This window comes from Canis lupus, unplaced genomic scaffold (assembly GCF_011100685.1).
Source record: "Canis lupus familiaris isolate Mischka breed German Shepherd unplaced genomic scaffold, alternate assembly UU_Cfam_GSD_1.0 chrUn_S1748H1944, whole genome shotgun sequence".
NCBI classification, from domain to species: Eukaryota; Metazoa; Chordata; class Mammalia; order Carnivora; family Canidae; genus Canis; species Canis lupus.
Window position 1 is genome coordinate 48,557 of NW_023330599.1, and position 14,732 is coordinate 63,288.

The window sequence follows — 14,732 nt, forward strand, 5'->3', positions numbered from 1 at the left end:
TACAAAGAAATTAACTCAAAATGGATTAAAGACTGGAATGAAAATCCTGAAATCATTAAACTCCTAGAAGAAAACATGGGTCGTAAGCTCTCTGACATCACTCTTGGAGATTTTTTTTTTCCTTTTTGGATCTTATGATTCCAAAGGCAGTGGCATCAAAAAACAAACAAAAATAAATTAATGAGATAACATAAAACTAAAAAGCTTCTGCACAAGCAAAGGAAATCATCAACAACAAAAAAGGCAATCTACCGAATAGAAGGAAGAAGAACTGCCAATTCTATCCAATAAGGGGTTAACAGCCAAAATATATACAGAAATTCATATAGCTCAATATCAACAAGAAACAAACAATTCAATATTAAAAATGGACAGAGGATCTGAATAGACGTTTTCCCAAAGACGACATACAGATCACCAACAGGCACACGGGAAGATGCTCAACATCACAAATCATCAGAGTAATGCAAATCAAAATCACAGTGAGATATCGCTTCACACCTCTGAGAAAGGCCAATATCAGAAAGACAAGAAAAAATAAGTACTGATGAGGCTGTGGGCAAAGGGGGACCCTAGTGCACCGTTGGTGAGGTTGTAAATTGGTGCGGCCACCACAGAAAATAATCTGGAGAACAGTCAAAAACTTAAAAATACAACTCCCACATGATCCTGCAATTCCACTTTTGGGTATTTATCTGAAGATTCAAAAGGATACATGTACCTCTATGTTCACTGCAGCATTATTTACAATAGCCAAGATATGGAAATAACCAAAGTGTCCTTCCTTTGAGGGATGAATGGGAAAAGATTTACACACACACACACACACACACACACGAATACTATTCAGCAAAAAAAAAAAAAAAAAAAGGAATACTATTCAGACATAAAATAAATTAGCCATTTGCAACTGGCATGAATCTGAAGGGTATTATGCTAAGTGAAAAAAGTCAGACAGAGAAAGACAGATATGGTATGATTTAACTTATACCTGAAACTAAACAACAAATAAAGTCAGAAATACAGAGAATACATGGGTGGTTGCCAAAAGGGAAGGGGGTGAGGCTGTGTGGGTAAAAACGGATAAAGGGGATCAAGAGTCCCATCATCCTCTTACAAAATGAATTACGCACAGCATGGTGACTATAGTCAATAATAACATATTGCAAATTTGAAAGTTGTTTTCAGAAAATACGTCTGAAAAGTTCTTAGCACAAGAAAACAAATGGCGTGACTGTGCATGCAGAGAGATGTTAACTAGACTTACTATGGTGTTCATTGTGCGAGATATACAAATGCCAAATTTTATGTTGCACGCCTGAAACTAGTGTGTCATATATCGATTATAATTTAATAAAACGAAAAAAAAAATGGAAGGAAATAAAAACATGTACTGATTCACTGAAAGACATAGTTTGATAGCCACAAACCCTCAATACAGGAGATTCTAGAGCTTTTTACATTAAACAGGTGAAAAATCAGCCTGGATGACAAGGCTGAGCTGTAAGATTGGGACTAGAACAAACAAAATGGTGGTTATACTAAATGAATAATGACGTTGATGTAAAGCAAAATAAGGATGTCTACAAGGTTGTGAGGGGTTTTTGTTTTTTCTGTTTGTTTTCTAGAGAGAATTAAAATACAGGACACAATAGCACTGAAGTTGGCAGGAAAGTATATGGGGCAAAAGTGCGCTAAGATTTCTGGATCTTTTCCAGATGAAAATAGACAGATTAAGATAGGATTTTATAATAAAGGATTCATGTCATAATTTCTAAGGTAGCCACTCAAATAACAGAAAGAGAATGTTTTAACTTCTCAACTGTATGCAGGGAAAACCCTAACCAATCCAAAAGAAACAAAGAAAAATCAGGACAAGAAAACACAAAATACGTCAGATTTTAAATATTAAAGATCATACGTCATAATGAACTGTAGTGAAGATATTCTAGCTGAAAGTAAAGACTTCTGACTTGTTACCTCAGAAAGCTCCAACTGTAATTCACAAAAGCTGTAATAAAGCAGGAATATGGAAGAGTTGACAATAAAAGGATAGGAAAAGATATCCTGCAAATGGCAACAAAAACATATCTACTTTAAAATAAACTCTATTAAAAAGTATAAAGTGTAGTAATTCACCAGCAAAATAACAAATTTATATTTAATAACAAATTTAAATATATACAACAAAAAATGAACAGAGGGAGCCTGGGTGGCTCAGCCGGTTAAGCACCTGCCTTCAACTCCCGACAAGATTCCAGGGTCCTGGAATCAAGGCCCACATCAGGGTCCTTGCTCCAGGGGGGAGCCTGCTTCTCCCTCTCTCTCTCTCTCTGCCTGTCACTCCTCCTGCTTCTTCAGTGTCCGATAAATGAATTAAATTAAAAAAAAAAAACACAAAAAAAAACTGAACAGAACTGCAAGAAGAAAACCATGGTCATAATGGGAAACTTTTTTACCATACTTCTCTTGGTAACAGAGAATAAACGAACAAAAATCAGTGAAAACACAGAATATTTGAATAGGTTTACAAACTTGATCTACAGACACATACAGAAAACTATACTTAATGACTGCAGAATATACCTTCTTTTTAGACACAGACAGGATACATTACAGATATTGAATATGTAGCTGGCCGTAAAGTGTAAACACATTTCAAAGGACTGAAATAATGCAAATTAGGTTTTCTGACCTCAAAGCAATTAAGGTAGAAATCAGGAACAAGATAGATTAAAAAAATCCTTATTTGTAAATTCAAGAAAAGTCTAAGTAAGCAACTACAAAATGATTCTAAGTTAAGAAAACCAGTACCTTGGGAGAAATGGCCTTAAATGCTAACGTTAGGAAAAGAAGAAGGTTGAAAATTTATGAACAAACGTTCATAACAAGAAAAAGAATTTTTTTAAAAAAGTCAATGAAATAAAAACTAATATACAATGAGGAAAATTAATAAGGCCAAAGGTTTATATCTAAAAAGACTAATGCCAAAACTCTGGCAATATTGAGGAAAGAGAAGAAAGGGCAATAAGTACCAATATCAGGACCAAGAAGAAAAACAATTAGCATAGAAACTGCACATGTGAAATATTATAAGCAACCTTTTCAGAAATTTGACAATGTAGTTGAAATGGACCAAATCTTAGAAAAATATGAATCATTAAAACTAATCAAGAAGAAATAGAAAGCCTAAACGTTCTTGTCATCTTTAAAATAGTTACCAATATCCTTATCAAAAAGAAAACATCCAGGCCCAAGGAACCCAACAAGTCAGTTCTGCTAAAGGACAAACGAACTTCAGTCTTTCATAAACTTACCCACAGAAGAGTAGAGACTTCCACCTCACAACATAAGGCTACCCAGGATATTGTGAAGATCTGATGAGAGAGATAAGAAAGCAAAATTATGGGCTGAAGTCTCATAAAAGGAGACATTAAAGTTCTAAATAAACTAGGAGTCAACTAACTCCAGCAGATTATATGTAAAGGAGAACAAATCATGAACAAATTAGGTTATCTCAAATAATAGTCCAATGATAGCCAGTTGAACAGTCAAAAATCAGTAAAAAAAAAAAAATGTCAAAAACCAATGAACTTTCCTATGTTGAGACTGACAGGAAACAAATCATATGATCATTACAATAAATAAATAAAAAGCACTTGACAAAGTCCAATGGCTAGTCATTTAAAAAGTCATTTTACACAGAATAAACGGAAACTTCTTAAATTGAGTAAACGGCAAATATGAAAAAAATAATCTAGAGCAAATATGACAAAGAAGAAATGTTGAGAGAATTTCTTTTGAGATCCAGATTCACACATAATAAACAAAAATCTAGAGTAGCGAAATCAAAGTGAAAATGAAAAAGGGAATAGCTTTTTGGTCACACATTAAGGAAATGTTTCATGAATACAATTCAGAAATCACTAACCTAAAGGAAAATGGTGCTCGACGAGTAACTTCTGCATAGAGAATAGGGGAGGACAGAACAAAGCATGAGATGACAAAATATTTTTCCATATGTTTTCCCACCAAGAGAATCTGACATCAGCATGGTTTTACCTTTACCGGTGAATGCAGGCTTTTCTCACCAAACATATCCCAGAGGAAGGTCAGGTCTTCCTGGCTGTCCACACGTGGCCCCAGCCGGCCTGCACAACAGCCGACAGCTCATACAGACCTAGAAAGTGAAAATAAAACACAAAGCGTAACCATAGAGTGATCTCATTAATTTCACTTAAGGTGTGTGTGAAGGATGGCTGGAACATGTCGTTTTTACTGGATCAGTAATCTGGGCCATCAAGCAGAATGCTTCTCCGCGGAAGCCAAGGAACCTTTTTGATTTTTAAAGCCCAAATATGTAGCCTCAACAGGCTAGCCTAACCTTTCCTTTGTCAACATTCTCCAGGCATCCAAGTGGACACAACCCGAGGCAGAAAACGTGTACAAGCTATCAGAGGAAGAAGAAAACTAAATCGTCACTACATTTGCCTCAGTGTTAGCCAAAGATCAAAAGGAGTCATGAATAGGAAAAACTCCTTAGAAGAGCAGAAAATTGATAGAGTGGCCCATTAAAAAGGTTTTGTGGTTTCCAAAGAGTTCCTAATGATATATAGCTTCAAAACCATCTGCGTTATCTACATCCAAATTCAAGTTCCAAAAAGCTAAGGCCTATTAAGCCATACGTGGTGTTGCTTTCTTGCAGCTGCTCATTTTTCAAAAAGCAACAACCACAAGCTACACAGAACTGAGTTTACCTTTAACTCCAATCTGGGTGTATGCCGTACCCTCTGAAAGAGTTAAGGAAAAGGATGCAGTTTCCTCGGGGCCCTCCTCACTAGAAGCTTCCTGGGGCTAGACAGTAGCACCCTGTTCCACCAGTAGCCTGTTGCAGAAACCCTCCCACCTCCTTTGGGGCCCATCAGACTCCTGTCCAAGAACTGTTACGACAGTGCCTGCCCGGGGCCTCTTCAGGGAGGTGACCTAGAAGAAGTCAGTATCAACTCTCAGCACACGTTTCACTTTCCAGTGGGATTATACGAGGTAAAAAGGAGAAACTTCCTTTTATTTCTGTCTGCTGTCTACAAGAGCACCGAAACCTCCTGGGATCTACAACACAGGAGCGTGCTGTTATTCCTGCTCTGAAGTGCTGCTGTTCATCACAGGGACAGCTTTATAAGATATGTAACTAGCAAAGAATTATAAATTATGGCCTGCTGATTAGTCTATCTATTATCTTCCTAAAGTATTATCATATTCTGATAATCAGTGATCATTCACCAAATGTATTCGCTTTGCCTTGGAAAGCTGGATCTGTAACATGAGACGTTAAACTCAAACATTCCTGGGACTGCATGTGGCCAAAAAGATCTATTCTACTTTAGGGGGAAGAAAATGTCTCCCTATTACATTCTTAAGTATTCTTGATGATTTACACTTATTCCCTTAAAAACCTGGCATCATGCCTAAGCTAGCTCTTATTGATGATTTCATAAAACTATTTGTAAGGTGTCCCAACATAATTCGATGTATAATAATGCAGGTCTCACTTTACACGTACACAGATACACACAACTTTAAAAACATGACAATTGCCAAGATCAGCGATTAAGGTCAGAGGTTCAAATTGAAAATTAGGTAAAAAGGAGGTAGAATTTCGCTATTTTATTATTGATTTAGGAGCAACAAAAGGAATTCCTTGTTCCTTGGAAATATGGTTAGTTTAATTAATAATACTAGTTCAACTATAACATAATTTATGAGGTATAGTTCTGGGGGGGGGGGGCGATAACTGAGGTAATGTATTAGAACAGCCCCGGCATATGGTAAATAGTCTATTTCATATGTAACTTAGTGAGCTTCAGCTATTGTTGTTATTCCTGTTATTCATCAGGACTATTATTTTTTTTAGGATTAATTTATTTTACAGAGAGGCAGGGGACAGGGGCAGAGGGAGACAGAATCTTAAGCAGACTCCACGCTCAGCATGGAGCTTGACACGAAGCTCCAAATCATGACCCTGATCATGGCTGGAGCTGAGACCAAGAGTCAGACACTCAACCCACTGCACCATCCAGGAGTGTCCATCGCTACTGCTATTGAAAAATCAAAACTCTGAGTCAAACAGACCTAGATTCAAACCAGGTCTATACTTCATTTACCCCCCATAACTTACCTCAGCCTTCTTTCCATCATATGTTCAAAAGAAACGGAATCTACACCTATAGTAAACTGGACAGGAAAAAATATACATACGTATGCAGATACACAAGTGTGTGCATATAACACAGGTAAAATCTGAAAAAGCCTAAGGGACTGCATCAGTGACGATGTACCCACGTGGTTACCATAACTATGCGAGATGTCACCACTGGAGGAAGCAGGGTCAAGGGTACACGGGATCTGTATTATGTCTTCCAACACATGAATCCACAGTTATCTCAAAGTACAGTTAAAGCAAGAGGAGAAGTGGTGGTTAACATTGTTATAAGAATGCAAGGGAACAAGGCACGTAGTCCTGTGGTTGGCACAAAAGAGGCATTTGATGAATTTATAAAAGATTTTATTTATTCATGAGACGGACAGAGAGAGAGAGAGAGAGAGAGGCAGAGACATAGGCAGAAAGAGAAGCAGGCTCCATGCAGGCAGCCCAAAGTGGGACTCGATCCCGGGACTCCAGGATCACACCCTGGGCTGAAGGCTGACGCTTCAGCACTGAGCCACCCAGGCGTCCCTGATAAAAACATTTTAAAAATTGGGCAGCCCGGGTGGCTCAGCAGTTTAGCACTGCCTTTGGGCCAGGGCTTGATGGACTCTCTGCATGGAGCCTGCTTCTCCCTCTGCCTGTGTCTCTAACTCTCTCTCTCTGTCTCTGTGTGGCTCTCTTAGGAATGAATAAAATCTTAAAAAAAAAGAGTTTTAAAAAATAATAATGTGATTTCTTAAGACTTCCTCAAGTGGCAACTGCCCCTTACTAGAATTCTGTCTATACCTTTACTCCACTTCAAAAAGTTTGGTTCTCGAATGAACCACCAAGAGGAGCAGAGGAATAAGCGTCCGCATAAAACACATAAAGTGAAAGATCCCTATAATTTCTAAGCTGTGGATGAAACCTGAAAGGCGTCTGGGGGAGTAACCAAATAGCAAATCACTTTGAGATTGATGACATATGCCTTATTATCTAAGTTAAAATAGGAAACACAGGGACATCTGGGTGATTAAGAAGCTGAGCGTCTAACTTTGGCTCAGGGCGTGATTCTGGCCCAGGATCCAGCCCCACATTGGGCTTCCTATGTGGAGCCTGCTTCTCCCTCTGCCTGGGTCTCTGCCTCTCTCTGTCTCTCTCACAAATCAATAAGTAAAACCTTTTACAAATAAAATAGAAAACACATCTAAAAAATCAACTTCTGAAGATAATCGATTTCTTTTTAATTATACGGCCCCGATATTTAAACTATGGCTTTTCAAAACCATCAACAAGGAAAAAATTTTAAAAAGCAACAGATAAGTACTAGGAGATCATGAAAACCAGCCCATCGCAGTCTGCGCCGCACCCACGCCCCGGCAGCGCGTGGTCCGGGAGGCCCCGCCAGCGAGACAGCCAGCCCGGGCGAGGGAGGAGGGCGCCGCGTGCAGCCCGCGACCGTGGCCCCTGCTGCTCGGGGTCCCTGCCCGCTCCCCGCCCGCGGCCCCGGCGGCTCGCACCTTCCTCAGCGCCAACATCCTCGAGCACGCTGAGTTCAGCAGGCGAAGGGCGACATGCTTTGTGGCCCGTCCGTCCATCCGCACGGCCAGCCGACAATCCGCGGGGCCGCCGCCGCCGCCGCCACGCGTCCCACCGCGCTCCAGCCCCGCACACGCTCGGAGACCCCCGCCAGCGCCTGCGCACTCCTCGACCCGGAGGCCCCGCACGCTGGGGGCCGGCCTGAGTGCGGAGGCACCTGGGGAGGGGCCACACCCGCACCGGGGAGCCCAGGCAGCACCGCGCCCTGCCGTCCAGGGGTCCCTCCACCCCACCGCTCCCCCGCCGCCGCCGCCGCCGCCACGCGCCCCACCGCGCTCCAGCCCGGCACACGCTCGGAGCCCGCCGCCGGCGCCTGCGCACTGGGCGCCCAGGAGGCCTGGCGCGCTGGGGGCCGGCCGGCGCGCGGAGGCACCTGGGGAAGGGCCAGGCAAGCGCGGGGAGCCCAGGCAGCGCCGAGCATGGCGTCCGGGGATCCTTCCGCCCCACAGCTCCCCCGCCCCTGCCGGCGCGCAGGCCCCGCCCCGGATGCCACCTGTGGCGCGGGTCCCCTGGCGCTGGAGGCGGCGGTAGCCTGCAGCAAGTGCAGCTCGCCCGCAGCCCCACGGTCCCAGCGCGCCTGCGCGGCCGGTGCCAGGGCGACACGAAGGTAGCGCGCGTCCCCCCAGGGGCGGTGCCCCGCATCCGGAGGACAGACCCGGCACTTGCTGCCTCGGGCGACGTGGACGGAGGCTCTCGAGCTGTCCAGGGACCGTCTGTCCGCCGCTCGCGCTGCCCTAAACACGAGCCGCTTCCGCCTGGGCCCCGGGGCCCTCGCGGCTGCCCCGCGGGAGCCGGACGCCGCCCCCTCCTCAGGCCCCGCAGCTCCTCCAGCCCGCCCGTCTGCCCGGCACAGTCCGCGCCGCACCCACGCCCCGGGAGTGCAGGGTCCGGGAAGCACCGCCGGCGAGGCACCAGGCCGCCGCGCGCAGCCCACGACCGGTCACCCCTGCAGCTCGGGGTCCCTGCCCGCGCCCCGCCCGCGGCCCGTACCTTCCTCAGCGCAGACATCCTCGGGCGCTCGGAGTTCAGCAGGCGCAGGGCGACAGGGCACACGGCCCGTCCATCCGCAGGGCTGGCCGTCAGTCCGGGGGACCGCGCTCGAGCGCAGTGCACGCTGGGAGCCCCCCGCCGGCGCCTGCGCACTACTCGACCGTGAGGCCCCGCACGCTGGGGGCCGGCCTGAGTGCGGAGGCACCTGGGGAGGGGCCACACCCGCACCGGGAGCCCAGGCAGCACCGCGCCCTGTCGTCCGGGGGTCCTTCCGCCCCACCGCTCCCCCGCCCCTGCCGGCGCGCAGGCCCCGCCCCGGATGCCACCTGTGGCGCGGGTCCCCCGGCGCTCAAGGCGGCGGTAGCCTGCAGCAAGTGCAGCTCGCCCGCAGCCCCACGGTCCCAGCGCGCCTGCGCGGCCGGTGCCAGGGCGACACGAAGGTAGCGCGCGTCCCCCCAGGGGCGGTGCCCCGCATCCGGAGGACAGACCCGGCACTTGCTGCCTCGTGCGACGTGGACGGAGGCTCTCGAGCTGTCCAGGGACCGTCTGTCCGCCGCTCGCGCTGCCCTAAACACGAGCCGCTTCCGCCTGGGCCCCTGGGCCCTCGCTGCTGCCGCGCGGGAGCCGGACGCCGCCCCCTCCTCAGGCACCGCAGCTCCTGCAACCCGCCCGTCTGCCCGGCACAGCCCGCGCGGCACCCACGCCGCGGGAGTGCAGGGTCCGGGAAGCACCGCCGGCGAGGCACCCAGGCGCCGCGAGGGACGAGGCCGCCGCGCAGCCCGCGACCGGTCGCCCCGGCAGCTCGGCCCCCGCGGCTCGCACCTTCCTCAGCGCTGACATCCTCGGGCGCTCGCGGTTCAGCAGGCGCAGGGCGACATGCTTTGTGGCCCGTCTGTCCGCAGGGTCGGCTGGCCGTCAGTCCGGGGGACCGCGCTCGAGCCCAGTGCACGCTGGGAGCCCCTCGCTGGCGCCTGCGCACTGGGGCCTCACGGGGGTAAACAACCCCCACTGAGCCCTGCACCAGGCAGGGGGTTGAGCAGCTCCCCCAAGTGCTAACAACTGAAAATCAGCACAATAGACCCTCCCCCAGAAGACCAGCGAGAAGGACAGGGGAAAAACAAGTTATTGACCAAGCAGCACTGGAAAGTTCCAGGGTAAGACAAGCGACTTGCAGGATACAGAATCAGACGATACTCCCCCTTGTTTTGTTGTTGTTGTTGTTGTTATTTTTTATTTCTGTTTGCTTCCCCCACCCCTTTTTTCCTTTCTTTTTTTCTTTTTCTTCTCTTTTTCTTCCTTTTTTCTTTCTTCTTTTTTCTTTTCTTTCCGTCTTTCTCTCCTCTCTTTTTCTCCTTTTCCCAATACAACATGTTTTTGGGCACTCTGCACTGAGCAAAATGACTAGAAGGAAAACCTCACCTCAAAAGAAAGAATCAGAAACATCCTCTCTCCCATAGAGTTACAAAATCTGGATTACAATTCAATGTCAGAAAGCCAATTCAGAAGCATTATTATAAAGCTACTGGTAGCTCTAGAAAAAAGCAAAAAGGACTCAAGAGACTTCATGACTGCAGAATTTAGAGCTAATCAGGCAGAAATTAAAAATCAATTGAATGAGACACAATCCAAACTAGAAGTTCTAATGATGAGGGTTAACAAGGTAGAAGAACGAGTGAGTGACATAGAAGACAAGTTGATGGCAAAGAGGGAAACTGAGGAAAAAAGAGACAAACAAGTAAAGGACCATGAGGATAGATTAAGGGAAATAAATGACAGCCTGAGGAAGAAAAACCTACGTTTCGTTGGGGTTCCAGAGGGCGCCAAATGTGACAGAGGCCCAGAATATGTATTTGAACAAATCATATCTGAAAACTTTGCTAATCTGGGAAGGGAAACAGGCATTCATATCCAGGAAAAAGAGAGATTCCACCCCCTGAAATGAATAAAAACTGTTCAACACCTCGACATTTAATGGTGAAGCTTGCAAATTCCAAAGATAAAGAGAAGATCCTTAAAGCAGCAAGAGACAAGAAATCCCTGACTTTTATGGGGAGGAGTATTAGAGTAACTGCAGACCTCTCCACAGAGACCTGGCAAGCCAGAAAGGGCTGGCAGGATATAGTCAGGGTCCTAAATGAGAAACACATGCAACCGAGAATACTTTATCCAGCAAGGATCTCAATCAGAATGGAAGGAGAAAGAAAGAGCTTACAAGACAGGCAGGAACTGAAAGAATATGTGACCTCCAAACCAGCTCTGCAAGAAATTTTAAGGGGGACTCTCAAAATTCCCCTTTAAGAAGAAGTCCACTGGAACAATCCACAAAACAGGGACTGAATAAGTATCATGATGACACTAAACTCATATCTTTCAATAGTAACTCTGAACGTGAACGGGCTTAATGACCCCATCAAAAGGCGCAGGGTTTCAGACTGGATAAAAAAGCAGGACCCGTCTATTTGCTGTCTACAAGAGACTCATTTTAGACAGAAGGACACCTACAGCCTGAAAATAAAAGGTTGGAGAACCATTTACATTCGAATGGTCCTCAAAAGAAAGCAGGGGTAGCCATCCTTATATCCGATAAACTAAAACGTACCCCGAAGACCGCAGTGAGAGATGAAGAGGGACACTATATCATAATTAAAGGATCTATCCAACAAGAGGACTTAACAATCCTCAATATATATGCCGCGAATGTGGAGGCTGCCAAATATATCAATCAATTAATAACCAAAGTGAAGACGTACTTAGATAATAATACACTTATACTTTGTGACTTCAATCTAGCGCTTTCTACACTTGATAGTTTCCTAAACACAACATCTCCAAAGAAACGAGAGCTTTAAATGATACACTGGACCAGATGGATTTCACAGATATCTACAGAACTTTACATCCAAACTCAACTGAAAATACATTCTTCTCAAGTACACATGGAACTTTCTCCAGAATAGACCACATACTGGGTCACAAATTGGATCTGAGCCGATACCCAAAGATTGGGATCGTCCCCTGCATATTCTCAGACCATGATGCCTTGAAATTAGAACTAAATCACAACAAGAAGTTTGGAAAGACTTCAAACACGTGGAGGTTAAGGACCATCCTGCTAAAAGATGAAAGGGTCAACCAGGAAATTAAGGAGAAATTAAAAAGATTCATGGAAACTAATGAGAATGAATATACTACCATTTAAAACCTTTGGGATACACCAAAAGCAGTCCTGAGGGGGAAATACATCACAATACTAGCAGCCATCCAAAAGCTGGAAAGAACTCAAATACAAAAGCTAACCTTACACCTAAAGGACCTAGAGAAAAAAAAAAAAAAAAACAGCAAATAGATCCTACACCCAGCAGAAGAGAGTTAATAAAGATTCGAGCAGAACTCAACGAAATCGAGACCAGAAGAACTGTGGAACAGATCAAACAAAACCAGGAGTTGGTTCTTTGAAAGAATTAATAACATAGATAAACCATTATTCACCCTTTAAAAAGAAAAGAGAGAAGACTCAAATTAATGAAATCATGAATGAGAAAGGAGAGATCACTACCAACACCAAGGAAATACAAAAGATTTTAAAAACATATTATGAACAGCTATATGCCAATAAATCAGGCAATCTAGAAGAAATGGACATATTTCTGGAAAGCCACAAACTACCAAAACTGGAACAGGAAGAAATAGAAAACATGAACCGGCCAATAATCAGGGAGGAAATTGAACCAGTCATCAAAACCCAAGACACAAAAGTCCAGGGCCAGATGGCTTCCCAGGGGAATTCTAACAAACGTTTAAAGAAGAAACCATGTCTATTCTACTAAAGCTGATTGGAAAGATAGAAAGAGATGGAGTACATCCAAATTCGTTCTATGAGGCCAGCATCACCTTAATTTCAAAAGCAGACAAAGACCCCACCAAAAAGGAGAATTACAGACCAATATCCCTGATGAACATGGATGCAAAAATTCTCAACAAGATACTAGCCAATAGGATCCAGCAGTACCTTAAGAAAATTATTCACCATGACCAAGTAGGATTTATTCCCGGGACACAAGGCTAGTACAACACTCATAAAACAATCAATGTGATTTATCATATCAGCAAGAGAAAAGCCAAGAACCGTATGATCCTCTCATTAGATGCAGTGAAAGCATTTTACAAAACACAGCGGCCATTCCTGATCAAAACACTTCAGAGTGTTGTGAGAGAGGGAACATTCCTCAACATCTACGAAAAGCACACAGCAAATATAATTCTCAATGGGGAATCACTGGGAGCCTTTCCCCTAAGATCAGGACCAAGACAGGATGACCACGCTCACCACTGCTATTCAAGATAGTACTGGAAGTCCTAGCCTCAGCAATCAGACAACAAAAAGATATTAAAGGCATTCAGATTGGCAAAGAAGAAGTCAAACACTCCCTCTTCACCGATGACATGATACTCTACATAGAAACCCCAAAAGCCTCCACCCCAAGATTGCTAGAACTCATACAGCAATTTGGCAGCGTGGCAGGATACAAAATCAATTCCCAGAAGTCAGTGACGTTTCTATACACTAACAATGAGACTGAAGAAAGGGAAATTAAGGAGTCCATCCCATTTACAATTGCAACCAAAAGCATAAGATACCTAGGAATAAACCTCACCAAAGAGGTAAAGGATCTACACCTAACAACACCCTAAAAACTATAGAACACTTCTGAAAGAAATTGAGGAAGACACAAAGAGATGGAAAAATATTCCATGCTCATGGATTGGCAGAATTAATATTGTGAAAATGTCAATGTTACCTAGGGCAATTTACACGTTTAATGCAATCCCTATCAAAATACCATGGACTTTCTTCAGAGAGTTAGAGTAAATTATTTTACAATTTGTGTGGAATCAGAAAAGACCCCGAAAAGCCAGGGGAATTTTAAAAAAGAAAACCATATCTGGGGGCATCACAATGCCAGATTTCAGGTTGTACTACAAAGCTGTGGTCATCAAGACAGTGTGGTATTGGCACAAAAACAGACACATAGATCAGGGGAACAGAATAGAGAACCCAGAAGTGGACACTCAACTTTATGGTCAACTATCGTTCGACAAAGGAGGAAAGACTATCCACTGGAAGAAAGACAGTCTCTTCAATAAATGGTGCTGGGAAAATTGGACATCCATATGCAGTAGAATGAAACTAGACCACTCTCTTTCACCATACACAAAGATAAACCCAAATGGTTGAAAGATCTAAATGTGAGACAAGATTCCATCAAAATCCTAGAGGAGAACACAGGCAACACCCGTTTTGAACTTGGCCACAGTAACATCTTGCAAGATACATCCACAAAGGCAAAAGAAACAAAAGCAAAAAATGAACTATTGGGATTTCATCAAGATAAGAAGCTTTTGCACAGCAAAGGATACAGTAAAAAAAACTAAAAGACAACCTACAGAATGGGAGAAGATATTTGCAAATGACGTATCAGATGAAGGACTAATTTCCAAGATCTATAAAGAACTTATTAAACTCAACACCAAAGAAACAAACAATCCAATCATGAAATGGGCAAAAAACATGAAGAGAAATCTCACAGAGGAAGACATAGACATGGCTAACACGCACATGAGAAAATGCTGTGCATCACTTGCCATCAGGGAAATACAAATCAAAACCACAATGAGATACCACCTCACACCAGTGACGATGGGGAAAATTAACAAGACAGGAAACCACAAATGATGGAGAGGATGTAGAGAAAAGGGAACCCTCTTGCACTGTTGGTGGGAATGTGAAATGGTGCAGCCACTCTGGAAAACTGTGTGGAGGTTCCTCAAAGAGTTAAAAATAGACCTGCCCTACGACCCAGCAATTGCACTGCTGGGGATTTACCCCAAGGGTACAGATGCAATGAAAGGCCGGGACACCTGCACCCCGATGTTTCTAGCAGCAATGTCCACAATAGCC

The 14,732-nt window shown here is 44.6% G+C and overlaps 1 protein-coding gene across 2 annotated transcripts in view; it reads right to left on the minus strand.

Annotated features, from left to right (window-relative positions):
• The window catches only part of LOC119868790 (armadillo repeat-containing protein 4-like), a 41,692-nt gene extending 37,573 nt beyond the window's left edge, over positions 1-4,119 (minus strand). The window contains exons 1-3 of one of the 2 annotated variants that reach the window (XM_038589197.1): positions 4,063-4,103; positions 3,932-3,962; positions 3,318-3,377 (exon numbers count right to left, since the gene is read on the minus strand). The gene's annotated coding sequence lies outside the window, so the exon portion shown is untranslated. Of the gene's footprint in view, positions 1-3,317; positions 3,378-3,931; positions 3,963-4,062 lie in introns of both variants that reach the window. The other variant, XM_038589198.1, reaches the window with a different exon arrangement.
• Between the last annotated feature and the right edge of the window lie 10,613 nt (positions 4,120-14,732).